We start from the raw sequence: 11603 nt of genomic DNA on the forward strand, positions 1-11603 counted from the left end.
AATGGATCTTGAATTACTTTTCAAGGTTATTTAACGTACTTCTGTTATCTCATTACGGTTCTGGCAAACTCAAGTTAAAAGCTGTGGAGTTTGTTAGCAATGCTCTGAAATATTTAGTCCATCGGAACGTGCAAAAAAAGGATTATATAATCCACAACCATACTTTTTGTACATTCTAGATTTACATTTATATTGCAAAGGCCAGCTCTTCAAAGCTCAGAAATCCTTGCATACATTATAGCACTCCGCCTGCCTTGCCCAGCGTGCTCGTTTAGGTAGGCCTGAAGGAGCAGCATACCAAAACTAGTATTGTGCAAGAATGGCATAGTCAAAACCTCCTTAACTGAGACCGATGTAGCTGCCCGTGTGTAGTACCATTCAAACACCTCCTTCGATGCAATCTTTCTGTTACGTACTATTTTTATCCTACAAAAAGTCATGAGCAGCCTTAGAGTACTTCAGTACTATGGCGTACTAAGATTTGAAATACAACATGTTTTGAAAGACTTTTTGTTTTTATGAAGCATTGGGTTGCAGCCTGATGAGGAAAAGACCTGAAGAAATGGAACAGCCTTAATAAAAAGGCATTTTAATTTCACTGACATTATCAACGACATTGACCTGCTCGGATCTTAACGATGTGAATGTTAACACCTCTGGTTATGATGTGATTAAGAAGGACAGAGAGGAAAAAGAGTTTCAGAGGTAGGACTATGCAGGGAACATAAAATTACCCTGTTTTAGGCCTGTAGATCATAGAACCATGAATAATTTAGGTTGGAAGGGACCTCTGGGGATCATCTAGGGGAACCTTCCTGCTCAAAGCAGGTCTAATTAGATCAGGTTGCTCAGGGCTATGTCCAGTTGAGTCTTGAACACCTCCTGGGAAGGAGATCCCGTAACCTCTCTGGGCAACCTCTTCCAGTATCTGACCACTCTCAAGGTAAAACAAAACAAACCAAACAAAAAAATCTGACGTATAATTGGAATTTCTCATGTTCTAACTTGTGTCTTTTGCCTCTCATGTTACTGCTGTGCACCTGCAAGAAGAGATAAATCAGAAGTGAAGGTTCCTGAATGCCTATAGACCAGTGTGCCAACTAACACTGTCTAGTAAAATACAACTGAAGTAGCAGGGTGGAAGGAGAGAACGAGAGGAATATGAAAAGGGCCAACCCTTTAGCTTAGAAGGGTTAGAAAACGAGCAGTTACATTGATGAGTTACAGCTAAGCAGGGTTCTGCAATGGGCAGAATTCAAACCTGCACTATTATGGGGAAATTAAAAACTGAAAGATTTGCAGTTACCAATTAAACATCAATAGAGTTTCTTTTTTTGTTCAGAGACTTTCAGACTCTCTGGCCAGCAGGGACCTCCCTGTTCACCTGGGCTGACCCTCCCTGTGCAGAGGCTGGATAATGTTTTTTCAGAACTAGATCAAAGAACGTCTTTTAAAAAGGGATCTAATCTTGTCTTCCACATTCAAAGGCATGGTGACCTAACCACTTTTTCCGACAAGTCGGTAAAATGTCGCTTACATAACTTAAAAGCCCTACCAGCATAAGGTAAATATTTTGGACTTCACTACAAGCAATAAAGATGAAAGGTGCTGAATTGGAAGCTGGTGGTTGCCAAGAGACTAGTGTTCATGGCCTGATTATATTTAGCCAACCACAGGAGAGTCCCAAACACAGACAGCTTCAAAAGCTGTACTTTATCAAACCTCAAGAAAGTTATAAGCAGAATCAGTTGGGGAAATGTATCTGGGCCGAATAATGTAAATGGAAGATGGTGGCTCTTGAGGAGGGTTTATTAGCTGTCCAAAAGTCACTGTCAAAGAAAAGAACATTGGCTGTCCTGTTTTCAGTTGCTAAAGGAAAGCCGTGATTAGAAATAAAAAAATAATTTGTAACAAATGAAAATATTGGAAACAGGTGGTAAGAATGAAGAACGAGGAGCGACAAATCTTGGAAAATTGGTATGGGAAGATAAGACTGCCAAAGAAGAGGGTGGAGGGTCAAAGGACAATATCAAGGTATTTAGGAACAGCAGTATTAAAAAAACCCCAAACCCAGAAATGTTTGGCCATAGCTAGATGCAGCTGATAAAATTGCTTCTAACGGTGCAGAAAAGACAGAATAATAATTTCTTTACTCTATTTGGAAGAAAGCAGTGTGATATATGTATGTCAAATTAGACCGATAAACTAATTTGTGACCCGCTAATTATTGACATGTTAAATAACAGCTGCTAACATTGTTAAATCTGCAGGCCCGTATTATTTGCTCCTAAGAGTCATAAAAGAATTGGCCGAGTTGACTTCTGTACCTCTGCTAATTTTTAACAAATCTTGGAATGATGGAAAAGCACCAGAAAATCAAGTCTCAGTGATAACATTGTGTCAACATCCCAAGAGAAAGAGAATGATACTGCTAATTGTAAGTTAGTTAGCCTGATTCAGTCGTGGTGAAATAAGGGAAAAGCCGATAAGGGATTAGCTGAGAAAGACCTGAAGGGTAAGCTTATAACTGATGTCAGTTAGCATATTTTTAGGGGAATTAGTCAGACCAAACTGTTGTGCTGGGAAGACAGCAAGTTACACTGATAAAGACAACAACGTTGATATAGTATATATGGATGTTTATAAGGCAGTTGATTTAGTACCTCATTACACTGATCAAAAAATTTGCACAGCGCAATGAGAGCCCACATTAACTGGATTAATAACTGGCTAAGCGATGGCTCCCGGTATCTGTTTGCAAAGCAGGGGCTACCACTGAGCAGTCGCCTTTCGTTACTCCGAAGTGAGCATCAGCTGGCAGCGGGCTCCTCCGCTGGCGCGGGTTCCCTTGCGGCTGCGTTTGGGCAGCCGCGCTGTGACTGCGCCCGTGCCCGCGCCCGCGCCAGCAGGTGGGTTTGTGCTCAACAGGACCGTGCCGTGCTGCAGCTCCGTCTGCGATGTGAGCAATGGTGAAGAGCCCAAGGACTCTGACTGCGATAAATCTAGCTCAAAACCATAGGTAAAATGGACCACAGCTTCCCCCAGAGGATTTTGAAGGAAAACGCCCACTTTCTGAGCAAAAGAGTGGCAGACTTTGGCTGATAGTCCGTGCTCGCAGACAAGTAGCTCAGGGGAACTCGGTGCAAATCAGGAGAGAGGGTCTGGTGATAACCATGAGATGGCTTTTCTTATGTGGGAAAACCATCTTGAATCCTCCCCGGCTGCAGCACGAGTGACCTGACTGCATGCATCTAGCACGGCATTTTCAAAGTCTCGTCACCTAATTAAGTCAGAACTTTTCTTTTTCAACACATTGTTCAAGTTTGAGACGCTTTGGAGGTACGATTGTAACAAAACAGGAATTCCCCCCGCTTTCCTGATGAAAGAGGCTGAAACTGGTTTTGCTTAAACTTAGCAGAAGAAATTCAGCAGCTGGATAAACCAGGCACGGGAAATTTTTGTCACAAGACAGTTACGGGTAATTGCAAACACGGGATTAGAATTCAGACCCTTATGCAGCCTAACCGAAATGAGCATTACCGATTCAATAAAACTATATTGTAGATGATGCATCTTTTCTTTACTCTCAACTTCTCAACCTCTTTTCTTTTTTTCCAAAAAAGGGCTCAGCGTAGGCACATATTTCTCTGCTTCCCTCAACCTGTGTCCTGGAGCACTGAGCAAAGGCAGACTAAAGGGAATTTTTGAAGAATTTTTCAGAATGAATCTTGGGTGCTTTCTTCTTAGGTGCATTTCTCTTTTAGTAATGATAAAGAAGTCCCGCAGTGGAACATTTATTCTGACCTGTGGGGAATGTGTCATGATTTGTTTCCTGCCTGAAGACTGATGAAGCTGCTAGCATATGAGACGCTAGTTGTTGGCCATGCTGACAAAAAAGGCATTTGTCGTTTTTAAGAACTGTCATTAATCATACCCCGTGTCAGGAGTGAAGAGTGCAGCGGTGCCAGCACATTTCTAAGAAAAGAAGGAGCTGGCAAAAAGGGAAGCGGGACTAAACGATGCCCGTGGCTGGCGGTGCGGCTCGCCGGTGCTGGGTCCTGGAGGCAGGGTGGACTGGTGAGGCAGGTCCCGGGGATGCCCAGGCAAACGGAGACGGGAAGCCGAGCTGCTGATTCGGAGGGTCCCTCTCACCACGCACTTGCCTTTGGGAGAGGCGTGGAAGGGGAAGCAGGTTGCTTGCCCTAACTTTTCATTCCTTTGCTTCCCAGGGTCCGTGCCAAGACTGTTACGTACCTGTGTACCTTAAAATGATGTTAAAAGTGCGTCAAACCAGTTTCCTAATACATTTTAATTGTTAAACACTGTCTGTGAGGGATATGAAGTGTAGCTGATGACAGAAAACATCTAAGATTTATGTGCTGTCACCAACCACACATGAAGTTTAGTGCTATAAGCTGTACTTAAAAGCCTTCTGTCTAATGTAAACAGTACATTTCTTCCACCTGTTGGTAATTAGGTAAATAGACATGAAAAAATGTGAAATAGCATCAGCAGAGCTATACCAGGCACAGATCTACACCAAACGTTACAGACATTTGCGTTATTTATTATGGGATAGCCATGGACAACCTCTGAATCTCTGCCATGAGAAAAATTCAGCCAAAACTAAATTTCAGTCTTCCTAAAAACAAATAATAAAAACTGAATGACAATGCTGGTACTTTAACAGTAGCATTTGAGCGAAAACGAATGGCTATAAATTAGTCCAACCAAATTTAAAACAGATGCTAGAAGATTTTAATCACTGAAGAATGAGTTTCTGGAACATCCCTGCACACCGAGATGTAGGTGCAACCCAGGCTGAGTCAAATATAGCACAAAGGAGGCAGAAAATGTGAGCACGGGATGTCGTAAACTCATAAAAATGTAGCCGATGAACTGAGAAGCTGATAGACCTAATGACAGGAGAACGACGGGCTGGGGAGGGTGTCAGTTTAGCCACAGGGTTTCTGCCAGCATTGCTGCTCTACGCCAGAGCAGGCAGAGTAGGAGCGAGCGTCAGGTGGAAACCGGGCCTCCAAATAGCTGGGCAGGTCCTCGTGTCTGCACAGAAACGTCATGGCTGCAGAGCACGCGGTGAAGGAGTTTCGCCAGGCAGTAGCTACCAAACACATCAGAAGAACACGTCTTTGGTATTGTAAAAAATCTGCCAGGTACAGCGATCTCTAAGGCCTTCTATCAATATTCTTTTGTCCCCGAGAGACATCTCCTTCCCGCGAGTACAGCTTTGGGTGATGCCCCGGGCTCGCTCGGGTCTGGGTGAGGTTTGTGAAGGAACCCGGTTTTCTCCAGTTGCGTACACCTTGGTGTGGCCAAACGCACGCTCTCCCCCTGGGATTCTGGCGGGCGCGCGCTGGTTGCCCGCTGTGCCGCTGCGCCCTTATGGCACTGGTTTGCCTTTGCTCCGGATTGATGCTGCCCAGTTACCCAGGCCCGGAACTTCTCCCCCAGCACGGCATTTTACTCTTTGACATTTCACGCTTGTTCCATGGGTAAATAATTTTATTTCAGTTATTTCTATTTCTGCTTTCACTTTCCCTGATGGTGTTCTGTCTGGTTTAGACGTTAGAAGATGAACCATTTGTGCCTGGCTTTACCGGGTATTCTCAGAAATTGCACATTCTTCCTTTATTCTGCTTAGGAGGAGCTTATTCCCAGTCATTCTATCTTTAACCCAAATATTTTCCTGCCTTGTGTGTACAGCTTTGTGAACTAGCTGGGCTCATCGCTACAATTGCTGGGCTTTTGCTTGGCATTTGAACGTTTCGCCAGCTGCTCTTTTGCTGACATTGTTTGGCACGTTTATTCCCTTCGCTATTTCATTTTCCCCAGTCTTCACTGAAATAGTTTAAAATGCGTTGCTTAGTATCATGTAATCTGTGCCTTTTAAAGGCCTTTGGGATTTTCAGTGGTCTTTCAGATATTCCTTTCTTTAATGAATCACAAGTTTTCTGACCATTAATGTATAGTCCTGACTTAAAAAAAACCAAGCCACAACAATCAAAAAACCCACAAAAACAAACAACAAAACTCTTCAGGGTGGGGAAAAAAATCCTGCTTCCTCTTTTTTTTCTGGAACTCTTACTGAGAAAATGGGTAACATTTCTTCCTATGGACACGATGTTCTTCCTACCTTTGCATTAGCATTTCAAAGCAATGTTCCCCTTTATCTCCCTATACAAAATGCAACCAGTACTCCCGAAACCAGCACCATTCCTTTAATCGCCATCCGTTTTACTGGCCCTAATGATTTTCATGTACAACAGAAAGTGCTGGTTGAATCTGAACTTTTTCAAGATTTCATCAGCATCTCTCATAATTTTTAAAGCTGCCGGGTTATTTACACGGTGCCACCCAAGAGACTTTGGAACTTTGTTTTTACTGTGATTTTTTCTGTACCGAGGTTAGTAATTTTCATCCAACATCTTAGAACCATAGAATCATAGGATCATTTAGGTTGGAAAAGACCTTTAAGATCATTAAGTCCAACCGTCAACCCAGCACTGCCAAGGCCACCACTAACCCATGGCCCTCAGCACCACGTCTCCCCGGCTTTTAAATCCCTCCAGGGATGGGGACTCAGCCCCTGCCCTGGGCAGCCTGGGCCAGGGCCCGACCACTCTCTCCATGAAGAAGTTTTTCCTAATATCCAACCCAAACCTCCCCTGGCGCAGCTTGAGGCCGTTCCCTCTCGTCCCATCGCTTGTTCCTGGGGAGAAGAGACCGACCCCCCCGGCTCCAGCCTCCTGTCAGGCAGTTGCAGAGAGCGATGAGGGCTCCCCTCAGCCTCCTCTTCTCCAGGCTGAGCTCCCCCAGCTCCCCCAGCCGCTCCTCCCCAGCCTTGTGCTCCAGCCCCTGCCCCAGCCTCGCTGCCCTGCTCTGGCCACGCTCCAGCCCCTCCATGGCCTTCTTGGGGTGAGGGGCCCAGCGCTGAGCACAGGATTCGAGGGGCGGCCTCACCAGTGCCCAGCACAGGGGGACCATCCCTGACCTGGTCCTGCTGGCCACACCGTTCCTGATACAAGCCAGGATGCCATTGGCCCTCTTGGCCACCTGGGCACACTGCTGGCTCATGTTCAGCGGCTGTCGACCAACACCCCCAGGTCCTTTCCCGCCGGGCAGCTCCCAGCTGCTCCTCCCCACGCCTGCAGCGGTGCCTGGGGTTGTTGTGACCCAAGGGCAGGACCCGGCATCATCTTCCACTGCCTTGTTCTTTTTTCTATGTTTACTAGGACTTGTGATTTCCACTTTAAGGACTCCATTGCATTCTAGCCCTATTAAATGCAAATTTTAGGTAACAAAAACATAAACAGTAGGCACAGCACTCATGCTGCTATCTTTCAGCCTGACTTTAGTCTCTGCCTCTGTCCATGAAGGAGTACGTGAAAATCTAACGGTGGTGCAACACAATAACCTGCCAGCAGTTATTTAACTGTTGGATGGAACATAAACTTCCACCGCAGCATTTACAGGGAGGCTGGATAGGCTCTCTGAGGCATGAAAGGGCGAGCTGGAGAGCTCGGAAGGTGCTCAGGGAACATGAGCAGATTTTTATTCATGCTTGAGAGAGAAGGGATGAAGCTGGCTTCATTCTTCCTGAGGGGAGGCGGCTCGGTGTTCTTAGTTGCCAGAGTGTGCGCACACGCGTGTGTGCGTGTGTTTCTGGAAGGGAAAAGAAAGTGTACGATGATGGTGAAGGTATATAATCATAGATACAGTAGAGCAGAAGTTCCCCGTCTAATCTCTGTGGGCATTTCCATCAACAGTGGCAACGCTGGTCACCACAACCAGTAAAGGCAGCAGCAGAAACACCTTTTCTCCTCACCCTTTGTCACATGCCTAGATTTCCCCAGAGAAGCTCTGTTTTGCAGTCCAGAATTTCAAATTTGCTGGAACTGGAGGATTTTTAAGTGCATCTAGTAGATCCAAGAGGCTGCAAGTCTCTTGCCTAGTTGTTCCAGCTGGGCGGCTGTATGTCTGGAAGTCAGGACGGTTTCAAACACACTCCTTGCGCAGCTGCTGCATACCCGTCGAGCAGAGCTAGCGCCATGGGGACTCAATGGCCCTCGGTCTGCTATTCAGTCAGGTGAGCCTGGCCAACGTTTCCAGAAAATGCTGGGTTCTTTGTGTACGTATGCCTTTGATTCATACCGTAATAGATGCGGTCGGATCCAAAAGCTCGGGCTTACTCCTCGCACACACCTACGTACCTCTGGGAAATCCCAGACCAGCAGTGGGAGGCCGCTCAGTCTCACAGGGCGCAGCTGGAATACAGGCAGGGATCCCCTGGGATTTGCGGCTAGAAAGCATCATGCAGTGGGAGTGGGGAGGGTGTTAGAAGGTGCCTAAGGCATATCCTAGCTGCTCACTAGGTGCTTTGGAGACACCACGTAGGGCCTTTGCCAGATAAATTTCCATTGCAGCTTCTGCAGGGAAGCCCTGCAGTGCTAGCCTGATGTTTGGGTATGCGTAATTACAGACCCAGGCACAAACTGAGCTCAGAGACCGTGGGAAGGACGAACGGTGGCCACCTGAGGGCTGGGTGGCTTTAGGCGACTTGGAGGCAATGGGGGAGAGGGAGAAAGTATGAGATAAGCGAAGGGGAGGATTATTGAAAAGTGTAATGGGCAGACTGACAAAGCAAGAGGAGGCCTTGTGTCCGGGTGATGAATATAATCTTTCACGGAAAGCAGTTCCACTGGCTTCACTTTCAGCCTGCACAGAGGTGGATGGGAAATCCCTGTCTTACTGTTGCCAGTCCCGATAGGCACCCCGATGGCTTCACCAGGTAGCGAGGGTGAGCACAACGCCCGGGACACAGCGACACAGCTTTCCCTGCTGCCCATCTCAGCCTGCAGTTAGCTAGATAAATGCAAGCTAGACAACAGGACGCCAGGAATTTGTTGGCTGAGCATAGCATCCATGCCGCAGTCATGGATTTGCCCGCTGCAGCTGATGGTGGTGCCCGTGATCTGGCTTTTTTGATTCATTTGGAACACGGGAGCATGAAGCTCATCTAGTCCACGGCGTATCACGCTAAATGACAGCTACTGTGTCTGGTCACTTTGCCTTGATGCCTTCAAGTCCACCCTCGGGCTTGAGCTGGCCTAGGAGACCCCAGGTATGAAGGTAATATAGGTCTAGCCTGGGAGAGCTGCTGTTTGTGTAGAGCCTTTCTCCCCCCAGACCTGCGGCTGGGCTAGTGAAGGGGGCTGCTGATGTGAGAGCTGGCTCTGTTAGTTTTACATCAAGTGCTATATTCTCCTTTAGGAGCAGAATTCTTCGCCGACTGTCCGTGGACCGAGTCCAATTCAGTAGCACGAGGTGAATGAAAACATTTCACACGAAGATTAGGCTTCCAAAGGACTGGCTTATCGGCTTGTTGTAGTTCTAAGGCAGCTTAGACTTGGAAGTCCATCTTCCTTTCATGTTTTTTCTCTTTCTAAAGAGAAATGTCTTTTAATTGCTCTTTTAGCATGGAATGAAGATAATGCAGAACTATCAACAATGCAATGATAAAATGTCAAATGGCAATATATGCAGGGCCCTTCAGTTTTCTACGTATTTATGACTGACTTTCTTTTAATAGGAAACAGGGTTTTTTCTTTCAATGTACAGATATAGAATAAAATCACTTGAAAGCAAAGAGTGAAATTGGATCTCATTAAAACATGGAGTTAGTGAAATGGTGACAGATGGGCCCTGCTGGGAAGGAGAAGATCATTGAACGAGACTGGGATAAGTTAGTGAGTTTGCAATTATAAAGCATGTGGCTTTGTCATTTCTAACCCCCAGTTCTGCAAAGTAATCCGTGCAGTCGGGCCCGTACGCCTGCAGGGAGGCTCACTGAGACAGGCCTGAAGATCTGCGCAGAGGAACAGGGACATGCAGATATTCCAAAACATAGCTGTAAGGAAGCGCACCTCTCTCTTTTCTAGCCAAATTTGAACCTGCCCTCTCCAGAATGGAAGAACACTTCACTGTGAAATAGCAAGCTGATTTTCATGCTCCCTTGTAGTGGTTACCAGACCTGGGCTGGGATTTTAAGACAAACATGAGCCTTTCAAAGATTGATTGATCTAGCTCTGTTAAGTGTTGTCCAGCTCAGTATGCCTGCGGCAAGGGGTGACAGGTTTTTTAATTATGTTTCTAAGAGGACTCTGACTTGTTTTTTATAATGTTGAAAATCTTTATCTTGACTCATTTCTGTAATAAACTTTTGGCAATGGGAAGCTATAATTTATTTACTTAGAAATTTCTCATCTCCATTATCGTAAAGATGTCTTAGCAATTCTATTTTTAGGATTGCACAAAAGGGGCATAAATCCTGTTTTTCTTTTAAAGCAGATTGTGCTTGGATGTAAACCGTCAAATGTGTGAGATTTGTGTCCATCTGAATGATCGGCTTGGTTTTTATTTCCAGGGACAACCTCAGCCGTCGACTCCCGTCATGTGCAAACCCAGACCACCATGCAGACGATATATTTAACTTGTTACACAATCTCTTCCATATGTTTAACAAACTCCAGTAATTTAGGGGTGGTCCTCCCAGTGCACTCTGCAGGCAGCTATCTGATCTCAAGATCCTGAAGCCAGGCAGCTCTTGGCCCTTTTTCCAGAGCATCTTTGGAAAACTTATTTTCCCTTTCTCAGCCAAAGAATGGCAGTGCTGCTGCTGATCCCAATACACACTCGTAGATCTCACATTTTCTTTTACAATCTGATATTTGTGCCCGTTTTGTGTCTCTGTACAGAAGTTGCCATGAGTAAATTCAGTTTTCATAGCTGCAAATTTACTGGTAGAGTCTAATACACTTTCATGGTTCCTAAATTCCTTTTTGATGTGCAAGTCCTTTCATGCCTTAGGGAAGCACTAGAAGAAAGCATGGAAGTACTTGAAACGTCAATAAATAGGTGCCGGAGGCTGATATGAGAGGCCAACTGGGTGTAGGAGGAGCTGGTGTCTTAGCGATGAATCAGCAATGCTAGGAGAGGGGGGAGGCACGTCAGGAAGGATTGGGAGGATGCAAAGCTTGAAGTGACACAGCAAGGGCAATCGGACACAAAAAATTATCTTTCCAGAAGCACTTTGAATGGGCCCGAAAGGTGCAAGACTGCCTTTGTGAGAACCAGAGACAAGGAAGACAGACAGTGCCTAGGTGGAACAGGTTGGCTGAGGTGATGGATGGGAAAGCCCATATCTTTGATATGTTACGCAAAAAAACCTCAACAAGGTGCGATTCCGAACTTGGATGTGAGGATGTAGGGAGAATTCAGAGGAAAAGACCATGCATGGGTTATGGGTCTGAATTAGGAGAAGATTGTGTTCTCCACCTCCATCAGGAAAGGAAGCAGGAGAATGAGATTAGGGCAGTATTAATCATCCTGCTATAGCCACGCTGAGGATGAGCAAGGCTAGTCTTCCTCATAAAGACCGAAGGGTAAGGGTTGTTTGGGATCTGAATTGGAGAGGCTGATTTGTGAGTTGCCCACATAGAAATAATAGTAAAATGTGTATTTATATACATTCAGCAACACAGGGAGGAGGTAGGGAGAGAGCAGGGAAATGGGCCAAAGCCCAA

This window comes from Nipponia nippon, unplaced genomic scaffold (assembly GCF_047370975.1).
Source record: "Nipponia nippon isolate SJK-2023a ecotype South Korea unplaced genomic scaffold, ASM4737097v1 scaffold_2, whole genome shotgun sequence".
Lineage (NCBI taxonomy): Eukaryota > Metazoa > Chordata > Aves > Pelecaniformes > Threskiornithidae > Nipponia > Nipponia nippon.